This window comes from Manis javanica, chromosome 13 (assembly GCF_040802235.1).
Source record: "Manis javanica isolate MJ-LG chromosome 13, MJ_LKY, whole genome shotgun sequence".
NCBI lineage: Eukaryota > Metazoa > Chordata > Mammalia > Pholidota > Manidae > Manis > Manis javanica.
Genome location: NC_133168.1, coordinates 18,650,479 through 18,665,432, shown reverse-complemented (window position 1 = coordinate 18,665,432; position 14,954 = coordinate 18,650,479). Strand labels below are relative to the sequence as shown.

Sequence of the window (14,954 nt, the reverse complement as noted above, 5' to 3'; positions counted from 1 at the left end):
GGGAAATGGCGGTACCTGGTTCAGACGCCTCTCTGCGCCAAAATACATGCTCTTCCTTTTCCATAAGCACATTTCACTGGGATTTCAGGATGTCCCACGTAAAGAGCCGAGCCTCAGGGACAGTGTCCTGGTTATAAGGAAACTTACAGGCCCTACCCCATCAGCCCCTGGTTCCCGCAGAGCAGCACCGTGGTGTGATCTGAGGGTGAAGGAAGACCTGGCTTTCCAAGGAGACGTTTTACCCAAAATAAGCCCAGCATTCGGTCTCTCAGTGGGGAGGCTTGGCACACCCCAATGGCTGTCAGTGGGGAGCCCCTCAAATCATACTAGTTGTTTCTTAACCTTACTTGGGTGTTTTAAATCTTTGAAATGCAAATAATAACAACCTTCCTCATAGGTTTTTGTGAGAATTAAGTGAGTTAATGTCTAAAAGCTTCTGACAGGTCTGGCACATTGTATGAGCTAGTAAACGTTGAACATTATTCTCACGGATGCAACATCTCCAGATTTGCACCTCCTTTTCTAATCACAGCCTCTTAACCTGCCTTCTCTCTCCACATCTGTGTACTGGCCTACCATTAAGGCATCCACAGGTCCAGGTCCCTCCCTGCCAAGGAGCCTTGCACCTGGCTGGCAGACTAGTGTCACTAAAATGCTACCAGGTTTATTACACTTCCATATTAGAAAAAAAAAAATCATGATTATCCATTATGTAGAAGCAAAAGTTCTACATCCTCAGTCTAATCTATCCAATGCTTTCCACAGTCTGTTCCCAACCTATCTTTCCAAGCTTTTCTCCCCAGGTTTTGCTTTATTCCTGTCGTGCCTCATGACCATACCAGGCCTTCGGGCACACCATTCCACATGCCTGTATGCGCATCCCCATCTGCCAAAAGTGGATTTATCACTAAGACATAGGTTAAAGTCTACTTTCCCCCAGCCAAAAGTAACCTTTTTCTAGTAGGAATTCCCACCACTTTCTTATTTCTCATTTATTTCTCTGCACTTTTTTCACCGGTTTTATTATCAGTCTAGGCTGGTATTTATGGCTTTTCCCTTAGGTAGGTTATGAGCAGAAGAGGGGCAGGGATTGTTGAAGGTGTATGTGTTAATTTCTGTAGCTATAGTTCCTGCACTGGTGTATGGGAAGCTCAGAAAGAATTTTTCACCAGAACACAGCTGTAGGGAATTCCTCCCCGAGCCTAACAAGAGTCTATAACTGTGGTCCGGAGGGCCTGAAAGCTTAAGTGGAAGCTCCGAAGAAGGTGGGTGTGAGGAGCTCGGTCCTGGCTTCCCTGAGGTAGTAACGTACCTTTAGAATTGCCAGTGGGGGAACATGGCAGCCTCACTGACACCAAGCACTGAGCAGATCAATTTTTCCCGCAGGCTCTGGCCAACAAAATATTCCAAAAACTTCTCTAAGGATGTAATGGACACTGCTACTACCAAAAAATATTAGGAAAGGACATAGAGTATTTTTTTATGGTTTTAACATTCTTGAATAAGGAACATTCTCTAAGTCTCAGAGTCCTCTGGCTAAAAATTTTGAAATAAAATACGTCCTTGCTTTCATTTGCACCTCTCCCCACAGGTTTGACTTTGATCTTCCAAACACTGATCACTCTGAATAAAACATAGCAAAGGAGCCCGTGTTTTGGGGTGTTATGTGATAACTCATAGGAAAATAATACCTGCATTGGTCAAGTCTGGGTAGGCAATCCTGCAGTGACAAATTCCAAAATCTCAGTGGCCCAAAAGAGCTGAAGTTACTTTTTCACTCATGCTGCATGCCCACTGCAGCTGGAGGGCCCTGCTGCACATAGTCACTCGGGTTTATAGACCCAGGTTCATAGCTTCCATCACCTGAAACATCACCCTGGAACAGTCCAATGGGAGACAAAGAGAACTCACAGGAACCCAGAGTGATGGGTCAGTTTCATTCACAGCTCATTTGTCAGAAGTGGTCACATGGCTCAACTTACCTGCAAAGGGGGAATGTACACATGCCTCCTGATGAGCAAGCCTGTATTTACCCAAAATGTCTTAGACACGCTGACCTACATTTATTCTGTAATGGATATAAAAGTTCGTTGCTTCTGTAAAAGGTACCGGTAACTCAGTGATGTCCATAAACTAGTCAGCACAGGGGAGAATGGAGAGGCCAAGCGGACAACTTCAGCGTGTTTAGTTCTTGGATCAGGAAATTAAATTCCTTCTGAGCCTCACCAACAGCTGTGGCTTTGAGTTAAAATAATCATCTAGACCTTCTTTGATACTTCGCTTAATGTACAGGTTCCAGAATATGACAAAGGAACATTTTCTCTTTGCCTTCTGAGTGGAGAATAGACAGACAATAAATACTTGAATTTATTTGATCAAAAGCAAGGTTAAAGATTTACCATTTTCATATTTGCTCCTATTCCATATGTGGTGGTGGTTTTTCATTGCCTGTATCCTACAAGAACATGCATTAATAAGAACCCTCCAACCACTTTCTTCACATAAAATTGTTAAGTGACAGAACAAATGAATCTATCAGGAAATTCCTCTAATTTGAGTGGAGCCAAAACTCCAGAGACTAAAGGCAATAATCACTGCAGTTTTCTCTTGCTAATGGCTTAGCTCAAGATGTTTATCCAGAGAGTTAAGGGAGAAGAAATGCATAATAATGGCTTTTCAAACAGTGCTTCAAAATTAAGACCTAACTTCCTTAGGGAAAGCAATTTCAAAAGTAAAAATAGAGGACACCAGTCTCCATTCTTATCCAATTCTTATACCAAACTAAATAGGATTTTTATAGTCATCTGAAGCAGCATTTCTCAAAGATGAACATTAGAAATAACTTTGGAGCTCATATATTGAGCTCAAAACCAGTGATTCTGAGTCCTTGGTCTTGGTTTGGATGTGAGCATCTGCAATTTTTAAAGTCCTAGGTGAAATTATAATTTTTTTAATTAAGAAGCACAGATGGAAAGTAGGACTTCTATTACCCAAAAGAACATGAAATTCTGCCCTTTATTCTCCAGTGGAATTTATAATCACTAATGCATCCTCCATTTGTTCCAATAGGCAAACTGAGTCAGGCCAGCAAGGGCTCCCCACCACAGAAAAAAAGACATTATCAGAGCTGAAATTACATCTAGGGTTTTCTTAACTAATAATCACTCCCCATTATTCACAGCCACATAAGTAATATTTAAATCCTGATTATCAAAATGACTCTCTAAACTGTGTATGGTCTTTGCAGATTGTTGGGGTGTGACAGCAGAACAATTAGCATGTATCAGTCACTCTGCACTTGGGACAAAAGCAAATCCTTTGTGATGTAGCCCCTGCTGACCTTCGCTCACACCAGCCATACCAGCCAGCTTCCTCTGTCTCAACGTGTCAAGTGCCCTCTGCATGAAACAGGCCTGCTGGGCAGGAACGTGGGCTAGGTGCCCCCCAGGTGAGCAGGCACTGGGGCAGGGAGCCAGGTGGGGGGCTGGGAGCAGTCCAGTGGGACTGGAAGAATGTGCGCTCTACGGAGGGGCCAGTCAGTATCACGGAGTCGCACCACAGGGTAAGGGGGCCTGGGGGGACACATCTCTGAGAATTCAGAGGTAACTGAAATCTGGTCACCCGCTAGCAGCTAGATTCCCAGAGTCTGGAAAGGCACTGAATGGGCACCCATGCCTGCCTCCAAGTCTCCTCACTACTGAGGCAAAGGGACAACAAGCTGAATTTCATAAGATTAATTTTCTGCTCTAGTAAATGTAGAAAATAATCTTAGACAAATGTTTAATGAAATTAAAAGTCAGGAAGAATCTGTCACAGTTTTTGATCAAAGAATATTAAGCAGCTTAATTACATTTCTTTACTGATTTTTTTAAAAAATGGAAACATGGATAATACTTTTACTGACCCCCTTACATAGACTGAGAGCAAAACTTTCCTTAATGGGGCAGAGCAGCACTTTTGTCATATGGGCCTCCTTTGTCACATGGGCCTCCCTTGTCACATGGGCCTCCCTCCCTCCAGGCTTAGCCATGGCTCCGCATTTCCATTTCCGAACCACTGCCTGAGCCCTGGGCCAGTTCCTCACTTGCACCAGCTCCTGTCATGCCGCAGAGCACATGCACAAGCTGGGGACTCTGTCTGAGATGTCTTTGGTCCCCCCTTTCTGTGCTGTGAAACCATGTTTAGGGGTGAAAGTCTGGCTTAGACATTACCACCGGTGCTAAGTGGTCCTTGCCCCAACCTCCTATCCCGGGCAGAGCTGATTACCCCACCTCTCCACCCTGTGCTACGACAGCTCGGGATGTTCTCACGGGCAGCCAAGGTCTTCGAACTAGTATCTAGTACACATTTATTTGAAAGTCAACAATTCGATCTTGTTCACTAAAGTTGAATCCAAGTGAAACTGAATGTAATAGTTTTATTAAAACGTAATATGCAGTGTGATCATGTGGGTCTGCATATGGATCCTTCCCTATGTGTATATATTAAAATATCTGATCATGATTATAGTTTCTGAGTGGTAGGATTATGGATAATTTTTCACTGGTTTTCGTACTTTTCCATATTGACAGAACTTTCTTAAGGAGGATTTTTTGATAGAATTAATAGACATTTTGAATGAGGCCATTAAAGAGTCATTTAAATGACTGTCTTATCTAAAAATATCCACCCACCCCACCCCATTATTCTTTATCCCTGCATGCTATTGGTTTCCCTTATAGCCCTTGCTGTAGTTACGTACTTATTTATTCACTTGTTTCTTTCTTTTCTGTCTTGGTCTCTTAACTATAAACTCCTCAAGGAGTTCACCCAAACCCAGGTCAGTGCCTGGCACAGAGTAGCTGCTCAGTTGCTTAATGGATAGATGGATAAACAAATACTTGATATAATAGAAATAGAATGAGTCCAACATGCCTTGGGGACAAAAGGAGAGAATGAGTACTGTTGAGAGAAGATCCTACATAGGTTATAATCCATTATTATTACAGTTTATTGTTTAAATTGTTCCAACTTTGGCCACTGGGAGTTCTTTTAGGTTGGGTCCTGTGCTTTTCCACATGCTTCCAGCAGGAAAAAAATCAGTCTTGCGGGAAGATTTGCACTACAATGCTCCACTCTGAATGACTCTCCAGCTGTTTCCTCCTCAAACATCAAAGGCAGCTATGTAAGTAGACAGTATGATTTGAGGTTACCTGCTGCTGTCAACAGGGGGCGTGAGGGCAGGCATCTGCTCCTGAAGAGAGCACATATCAGAATCTCCTATGGAGCCCCAATCACACCATCGCCTTCAGAGCTGCAGTCAACCCGTTACTAATGTGTAGGCACAGAACCCCTGCCAGTCAGCTGTGATGGAAAACAAAATGGTAGAGAAGCACTAACACAGGAAGTTCTGGAAATGAGGTCACAGCTGTTTCTGAAACTCTCTCCTACGCTGCTTTGGACATAGGTGTACAGTCCTTTTGTAACATGACTTTATTCTGCAGCCCTCCTGAATTCCCAGCCTCATCAGCCTTCCCAAAGAGCAATTCCGAAAGGCAAAGGGGCTGTCTGGGGCTAACGTGTGTCTGTCTGTGGAACTAGGAGAGTTTCAGAGATTTTATATTCCTGGTCTGGGGTAAGCATCAGCCCTCAGGAAGGTCTCCCCCACCCACAGCTTTCACAAAAAATTGCTGTTTCCCATTTTTATGTTGAAATTGGTCATGCTAGGAGGTGAAAGTATGTTATTTCTACTCTAAAATATAAACCAAGATTTACTCTGAGGCTCTGTTATCTGGAATAAAAGAACCTAAAAACTTAAAAGGTAGCTGCAACCTGAGTGGTGCCCTTAGGAAAATTGTGGAATTAGTAACAGAATTTCTTTACCGACATGGAGCAGAATGCTTTAACAGGGAAGTTTGTGAAGTGCCCAGTAAAGAAAGCCCATAAGCCTGCCCAACTTCCTTCTCTATCACTCCTTTGTCCTTTTATTTCTCTTCCCTTCAGGCTCCTCAGGAAGTGGGGAGCGTCGGTTAGGACAGCAAAGAGGTCCTACTGCAAACCCGCTCGCATAAATTGCCAGCACACGGTGACTAGGTGGAGGGAAACGATTTCCTCCAAAGGAGTTCAGGAAGTTCTGGGGATGTACAGCATGGTGACTATAGTTAAATAATACTGTATTATACTGTATATTTAAGTTTTGTTAAAAGAGTAGATCTTAAAAAAAATTGTAACTATGTGAGGTGGTGGATGTTAACTAAACTTAGGGTGATCATTTCACAATACAGACATACATTAAATCATTATGTTGTACACCTTAAATTAATACAATGTTATATGTCAATTATATTTTAGTAAAAGTGGGGACAAAAAGGAATAAATTAAGAGCATATTGGTTTTCAATGATATCTCTTGAATAAACGAATTTAAAGCTTAATTTCATGTTTTAGAAAAAAGGTCAGAATCAGTGGTCTTGTCCTAATTTATCTTGACAGCAAACTGGGTCAAGAACTCTCTGAAACCTTAAAAGCAAGTGATTCTCACCATCCTATCCAAATTCAGCTTTCAAATTCAAGTAAAGAGATACGAGTGAATAAGCCATAGACAGGAAAAACATATTTAGTGGCCCTTCCCTCAGCCACAGGAGAGAAAAGGGACCTGGCATAATGAAACTGTGAAAGCACTTACAAATATTTTTATGTTCGCAGGTGTAAACTAATAAAGAAAGCAAACCAAATGAACATAAAGTTAATGGCATCTCACACATTTTAATTAGTAATAACAGGTAACTATATAATTCATTCTATTTTCCATCCCCAGCTTGCTAAACGTTGTCAGGATCTCCCTGTGCTGAATGTTCAGTAGATGCTTCGGTGTGTGCTTTGTTTTGCTGTAGAAGCACCCACAGTCGTCATTTTTTTTCAATCTAGTTCTCACCGCTCCCCAACCTTTCATGTCATGGCACATAGAAAAAAAATGGGATGAACTGGAGGGTATTTGGGGTTGTCCATATGGGGCTTGCTAAACAAAAAGAATAATTACAGCTATGAGAAAAATACAAAGTGTCAATTTATGTAAAATTTTCAGAAAATATATTCAGATTTTTAGTGGAAAATCTGAGCACTTTTTAAATAACTTTTCACCAGGTTTTATGATTGAAATGGCTCCAGGAAACTCATCACTGAAGACTTTTTTTATTAAGGTACGATTGATATACAACACTCTTATGAAGGTTTCACATGAAAAAAACTGTGTGGTTACTACAGTTACCCATATTGTCAAGTCCCCACCCATACCCCAATGCCGTCACTGTCCATCAGTGCAGCAGGATGCCACAGATCCACTGTGTGCCTTCTCTGTGCTATACTGTTCTCCCTATGATCCCCCACACCATGTGTACTAAACAGAATACCCCTCAATCCCTTTCTCCCTCCCTCCCCACCTGCCCTCCCCCACCCCTCCCCTTTGGTAACCACTAGTTCGTTCTTGGAGTCTGTGAGTCTACTGCCATTTTGTTTCTTCAGTTTTGCTTCACTGTTATACTCCACAAATGAGGGGAATCATTTGGTATTTGTCTTTCTCTGCCTGGCTTATTTCACTGAGCATAATGTCCTCCAGCTCTATCCATGTTGCTGCAAATGGTAGGATTTGTTTCTTATGGATGAATAGTATTCCACTGTGTATATGTACCACATCTTCTTTATCCATTCAACTACTGATGGACACTTAGGTTGCTTCCATATCTTGGCTATTGTAAAAAGTGCTGTGATAAACATAGGGGTGCATATGTCTTTTTGAAGCTGAGAAGTGGTATTCTTTGGGCAAATTCCAAGGAGTGGGATTCCCAGGTAAAATGGTATTTCTATTTTTTAGTTTCTTGAGGAACCTCCATATTGCTTTCCACAATGGTTGAACTAGCTTACATTCCAATCAGCAGTGTAGGAGGGCTCCCCTTTCTCAGCATCCTCACCAGCATTTGTTGTTCTTAGTTTTTTCAATGCTGGCCATCCTTACTGGTGTGAGGTGATATCTCATTGTGGTTTTAATTTGCATTTCCCTGATGATTAGTGATGTGGAGCATCTTTTCATGTGTCTGTTGGCCATCTGAATTTCTTCTTTGGACAGCTGTCTCTTCATATCCTCTGCCCATTTGTTAATTGGGTTATTTGCTTTTTTGGGTGTTGAGGCATGTGAGTTTTTTATATATTTTGGATGTTAACCCCTTGTCAGATATGTCATTTACAACTATATTCTCCCATACTGTAGAATATCTTTTTGTTCTGTTGATGGTGTCCTTTGCCATACAGAAACTCTTTAGCTTGATGTAGTTCCATGAGTTCATTTTTGCTTTTGTTTCCCTTTCTTGAGGAGATGCGTTCAAGAAGAAGTTGCTCATGCTTATATTCAGGAGATGTTTGCCTTTGTTGTCTTCTAAGAGTTTTATGGTTTCATGACTTATATTCAAGTCTTTGATCCATTTAGAGTTTACTTTTGTGTATGAGGTTAAACAATAATCCAGTTTCATTCTCTTGCATGTAGCTGTCTAATTTTGCCAACACCAGCTGTTGAAGAGGCTGTCATTTCCCCATTGTATGTCCATGGATCTTTTATCATATATTCATTGATCATATATATGGTTGGGTTTATATCAGGGCTCTCTAGTATGTTCCTTTGGTCTATAGGTCTGTTCTTGCACAAGTACCAAATTGTCTTGATTACTGTGGCTTTGTAGTAGAGCTTGAAGTTGGGGAGCATAATTCCCCCTGCTTTATTCTTCCTTCTCAGTATTGCTTTGGCTGTTCAGGGTTTTTTGTGGTTCCATATGAATTTTAGGATGATTTTCTCTAGTTCATTGGAGAATGCTATTGGTAATTTGATAGGAATTGCATTGAACCTATAGATTGCTTTAGGCAGGATGGCCATTTTGACAATATTAGTTCTTCCTATCCATGAGCATGGGATGTGTTGCCATTTATTGGCATCTTCTTCAATTTCTCTCATGAGTGTCTTGTAGTTTTCAGAGTATAGGATTTTCACTTCCTTGGTTAGGTTTATTCCTAAGTATTTGATTATTTTTGATGCAATTATGAATGGAATTGTTTTCCTGTTTTCTCTCTCTTTGCTAGTTCTTTCTTAGTGTATAGGAATGCCACAGATTTCTGTGTATTAATTTTTTATCCCACAACTTTGCTGAATTCAGATATTAGATCTAGAAGTTTTGGAGTGGATTCTTTAGTTTTTTATGTACAATATCATATCATCTGCAAACAGGGACAGTTTAACTTCTTCCTTGCCAATCTGGATGTCTTTTATATCTTTGTGTTGTCTGATTGCCGTGGCGAGGACCTCCACAACTATATGGAATAACAGTGGGGAGAGTGGGCATCCCTGTCTTGTTCCCGCTCTTAAAGGAAAAGTTTTCAGCATCTCGCTGTTAAGTATGATGTTGGATGTGGGTTTGTCATATATGGCCTTTATTATGTTGAGGTACTTGCCCTCTATACCCATTTTGTTGAGAGTTTTTATCATGAATGGATGTTAAATTTTGTCAAACACTTTTTCAGCATCTATGGAGATGACTATGTGGTTTTTGTCCTTCTTTTTGTTGATGTGGTGGATGATGATGGATTTTCAGATGTTGTACCATCCTTGCATCCCTGGAATAAATCCTACTTGATCATGATGGATGATCTTTTTGATGTATTTTTGAATTAGGTTACTGAATACTTTTGAATAACAACCTCTTCAAATTTTTGACAGTCCCTACCACCAAAATTCTTGCATGTAGGTAACAAAAATATTCTGGAAGCCATTACTTCACAAGCACTGAAAACTTTTTAATAGTTCAAACCATATGTAAAGTACCTAATGGCTCTTCCTTTGCTTTCGCTGACAAATGTCCTGTAATAATGTAAGTAGATTTTGAAAGTCATGCAATATGATAAGTAGATTTTGAGCTTCAACTGCAACTTATCAAAGAGTTCTAAAGCACATTGAGGCTGTCATTTGCCGAATGCCCATGAATGAGAGTCGTCACCCAGCAGCTAGCTGGGTGCCACCAAAGGGCACATCGGAGACAAATCAACAGCAGGATCCCATCTGTGGGAAGACAGATGTCCCCAGTCGGCTAGACCCATCCTCTGGGTGGGCCCGGGAAAACACGCAGGCTTCCTCAGCCGCTCACTGCGCAGAGCTCTGCGCACCGCTGGTCCATCAGGGGCAGCAGTGCCTCTGCCACTGACAGCTGGAGTGGAGGACTTGGCCGGTGGGAGAGCTTCTCTTCAGCCTGGGTCAGCTCCGCAGCGGTGGTGAGCGCTGGTGGCCTCAGTCAGGAGCCCCGGGGCGTGCCCTCAGAGCCCACTCTGCCCATGCAAGCAGGATGCCATGCTGGGGCCGTCATCCAGGTCACGGAGGGCACCAGACACCCGGTCTCGAGGATAACCATAGTTTAACTTAGGTGATGCATTCTCTCCCTAACACCCAAGTTTAAGGCTTTAACGGCTCCCACCAGAATGCCAACCCAAGCGCCCACCAGCAGCCCTGCACACAGGCCCAGCCCACTTCCCCCATCTGCACAAAGCACTGTGCAATTCTAAGTCAAGCCCGGGTTTCCTTCCTTCATCTTCCTACATCCTTCTGAAGCCATCTTGGGCAAACCGGTGCTTCTGCTCTGCCTCCCGGGTCCCCTCCATTCCCTAGGCCTAGCTCTGACATCAGCTTTTTCTAATTATCTCCAACGTGAGTTTCAACTGAGAAGGAAGGTGTGCGGAAGGAATTGGCACATGCTAAAATTCTACTCGCTGTCCACTTAGCTGAGAATCAATTATGGTTCACAGACAGATTACAACCGAATGAGTGAGTATAATCAAACACATTGATCACAGGCATTTGGAGAAAACTGATCGTTTTTGCATTTTCCGCTTTAATATCCTACTTTCTGCAAACACTCCATTAGTGGAAATGGCTTTAAAACAAGAGAATGTTTTCATTGGAAACATGCTTACCACTCCTCAATCATGTGCCAAGCTTTTTGGCTGCTTCTTCAGAGAATTCCCCAGGTCTCATTTCCTTCACCCTGTTCCCAGGGCCTCAAGCTTTCAAGTCCTTCAGCTGAGGGAAGCCCTGGAAGTCAGGCTCAACAGGAAAGTACTTTTCAGAGTACCTGCGTTTCTGGGGTTCAGGAGGGAAATTCGTTTAAAAACATCCAACAGTTACTTCCTTTTTCTGTCTTCCATTTTGAAGTTTGATACAATAATTAACCTTTCTCTTTGCTCCAAGTGAATTCAGACCTGGCTTCAGTTCTTTGTGAAAACAGTGTTTAGCATTTACAATTCCATATGCTGCACAGTTATGAATAGGAGAATATGGAAATCCTACTTGGCTTTCAGAACAGAGAAATCTCTGTGTTTCTCCTCATTAAAGTCAAAGAGAAATTGTCTGAAGGAGGTGTGGAGTGAATCAACAAGAGCTGTAAAGATGAAGCTGGAGTCCAAGCTTGCAGACAAACAGCAGTGACAACTCACAGTTCAGGCTTCATTTCTTTTAATATGATGGCTTCTCACCCAGGGTAAACTTTTAAGAGAGTTGTCTGTTCTGCACCAGGGAGAGATGGCTTCTTTGCAGGTAAATCAAAAACTTCATACCTTGAGAGGAAACTGGAATTTGAAAGAAGCAAGCACAAAACTAGAGACAGCTAGACCCAAGTTTCTGCGCGTTCTCAGTCCCTGTACAACCAAAGTTTTCGTGCCTCCATTAGCCACTGTCAAATGGAGATGGTGTCCCATGCCCTGACTCCAGTCCACCGGAGGCTGAGACTCACTGACAGGTTAGGCACAGAAGGCTCTGAGAAAGTAAAACACTGCCCTCACATCAGGTATTTTGATGTCCATTAACTTTCAGTCATGTAAGGGGACCTGTCTGTACCTCTTGAGCTTTGTGGTCCTAACCAACTTCTTAGTGTCTGCTTTATGGTCATTTATATGTGGATTCTCTGGTTTTACCTTCGTGTTGGACCAGATTACGGGCAGCTCTTCTAATTTCCCCATAGATAATCAAAGCAAAACAAAACTATTTGAAGCACTATTTTCTCCAGAAGTCTCCCAGCAATCTAAGGATAATCAAGACATCAACATTTGCAATTTTAGATGTGAACTAAGATTCTCACCAGCTTAAGGCAGTATCTCTCCAAAATGCAACAGTGGTCATATTAGGATGGTGAGATCACAGCCAGGACTACTGTGTAAGATTGTACAGTGTATACACTGCAGAAAGGTGCCCAGCCAAGGGGTGAGGACTTGATATCCACTTTTCTGTGCCATTTAACTATGAAGCCATTTACTCAAGGTGATCTGTCTGCCCAGGGGCAGCATCTTTTTCCATTTGCACCAAGGCTCCATATGGGCTGGAAGTCTTGACTATGGGTGATTACTTAGATTCATTGGGGAGCTAAGGGGGAGGGGGAGGCATGTAGAGTCATGGCTTTTCCCTTCTGCTGTAATCCTCTTCAGCCATCTCTGAGGTCAGACTCCTGCAGCAACCCTCTTTGCCTCTCTCCCTTCCCTCTCACGCATTTTTCCTGCAAACTTTCTATTCCCTCCTCATTCTTTTCTGCCCCTTCCCTCTATCTCTCTTTCCCTCTTATCTTTTCTAGCCCTTTCTGGCCACTCTCAGGACACATCTGGATGCACAGGAGCCACCCCAGTTTTGCTGACCTCTTCCTCAAGCCCTAGGCATCAGCAATCCCTGTAATCACTTGGGCGTTTCTGCTCATGCTCAGTTCTTGACACAATTTCAAAACAGTAGAAGTCTTGCTTCTTCGTTTTATCCTTTTATCACTCAGCCTGACATCCCTCTCTCCCTAGTAACCAGGGCCCAGGCCCCCCTGCAGGCAGACCTGGTGGTCTGTTTAACTTATCTGTGGTGTGAGTGGCCTCCTGCACTGTCTCAGTCAGTGGAGCTGTCATTTAAAAGGAAGGTGCCTGGGATTCACCATAAGAAAGGAATCTGAAATGGGAGAATTGCAGGCAGGTCTCTGGCTGAGGTGAATGATGGAGAATTCTTTGATAGAAGAACCCCTAACTGTGTGCTTACCCTACCTCTAATATTTCTTTAGACACGTTTCACAGATAGGCTTGGAACACAGTTTCCAGCCTCCGGGCTTGCCTCTCTTCCTCCTCGCTGCCTGTGTGTCTGAGATTGTAATCATTTCCCAAGAGGGCTCAGTATCAGAGCTTTCAAGTCAACTGTCCCAAAAGATATAAGGGCCATTTTCTCATTTAAGCTGGCCCAGAATCTATCCTTGGTGACCCAGCATCTCCTCTCCCTCATGCCCTCATACCCTCCTAAGCAATCCCAGCGTCCCCTGTGGCTTTGGTACCACTGACCACTGATGACCCTGAAGCCTGTACTTCCAGGCTGGACTCCTTTCCTGAGCTCCATGTCCCCCTGTACACGCTGCCTATCAGACATGCTCACTTGGTACTCCTTAGGCAACTCAACTCAGCAAGTTCCAAACTGAATTTGTCATCTCCCCCATGTGCTGTCATGCAAACCTTTTCCATTATTGGCACAGTCATCCACCAGCCACCTAAAAATCCAGGAGTCATACCCACAGTCAACTCTTCATTCCCTCTTAATCCCTCCCAAATCTGCCACTTCCCATAGGCCAGCACCGTCTCTTGCCAAGACGCTCACAAAGGCCCCAATTCATAACCCTGCATCCAGTCTCTAGCCTTCTCAAATCTCCCTTCACTTGGCGACAGAATGATTTTTCCAAAGTGCAAAGCTGAGCATGTTATTCTTTTACTGGAACTTCTCGAACTCCTGCAGTGAAATACTCCTGCGGCAAGAAGAGGAAGGTGCTCCCGGGAGGTTGGGGAAGGGTCAGAAGAACAGGAGCTGGAACGCCCGATCCACAGCATGAAGGTTCTTTTTTCAGGCACAGTTTTTTATCCCATTTTTTTCAGTTTTGCATGCTATTCTATAGCATGTCACTTTTTGTTCTGAAACTGAAATAACATTTCCCCCCATCTTCAAGCCGAATTCACCCTGCATCAGGAAAGGTGCACGTTTATCCTGTGGCTTCGGGAACCCTCAGGTCCTCTAGCTGAAGAAGCTGGGTCCTAGCTAGAATGCACATTTCTTCACGTGTTCCAAAAGGACCCTCCTGAAAATGTCTCCGTCTCTGCATCTCCAGCCCTCCTAGCAGCTCCCTGCAGTCCTGTCCCACTGTATTTCCTGTTCAGTGCCCATCACACAGGTTCCTATCTCAGGATGTTTATTTACGCTGTTTCCTCACACTAGACTGAACTCCTCCCCCTTCTTTCTATTTATCTTCTAGTCCCAACTGAAGTATCACCTGCCCTGTGAAGTTCTCCATGATGACCTGCACCAGGCTGGGTTAACCATCCCTCTTGTTAGGCCACCCGAAGTTCGCGGACTGTGGGTTGCTTTAGGGCAGCGTCTCTGTCTTACCTTGGCTGTGCTAGGACCAGCCCCATGCCTGGCCCATGGTCAGATGGGAGGTCAGTGTGGCCATGACACTTCACCTGGGTGCTCACTGCGGTTGAACTGGCTGATCTGAATTCCCATAAGGATATCCCCTTCCTCTCTCATTACTCCTTACACCCCCTCTGTCTAAAATAGGGAGGATCACAGATGGATAAGGGCACTCCAGTCAACGTGTGCCAACGGCTTTCCTCTCCTGCTGAATCCTCCCAACACGCTCTCAAGGAATATGTTAAATATTGGAATGAACAATGATAAATACCACTGTTCTCTCAAATTAAGCTGCGTTATATTCTGTCAATCTTATGTTCAGAGAATCCTGATGTCTCTGAATCACCACGATCTAACACTTGTGCCAGCACTTACTAGACATTAAATGTATGATAAATAAATGAATAAACAAATGAAGCAATGCCTTTATGTGTATTTCAGTGTTTCTTTAAAAGTACAGGCACTCATTTAAATTTTTCACC

The 14,954-nt window shown here is 43.2% G+C and overlaps 1 long non-coding RNA gene across 1 annotated transcript; it reads left to right on the top strand.

Moving 5' to 3' along the window:
* The first annotated feature begins 5,044 nt into the window (after positions 1 to 5,044).
* On the top strand, positions 5,045 to 14,844 carry LOC118971607 (uncharacterized). The gene is made up of 4 exons (XR_005060118.2): positions 5,045 to 5,164; positions 5,983 to 6,130; positions 6,684 to 6,760; positions 14,315 to 14,844. It is a non-coding gene; the product is annotated as an uncharacterized lncRNA (long non-coding RNA).
* The last annotated feature ends 110 nt before the right edge of the window (positions 14,845 to 14,954 follow it).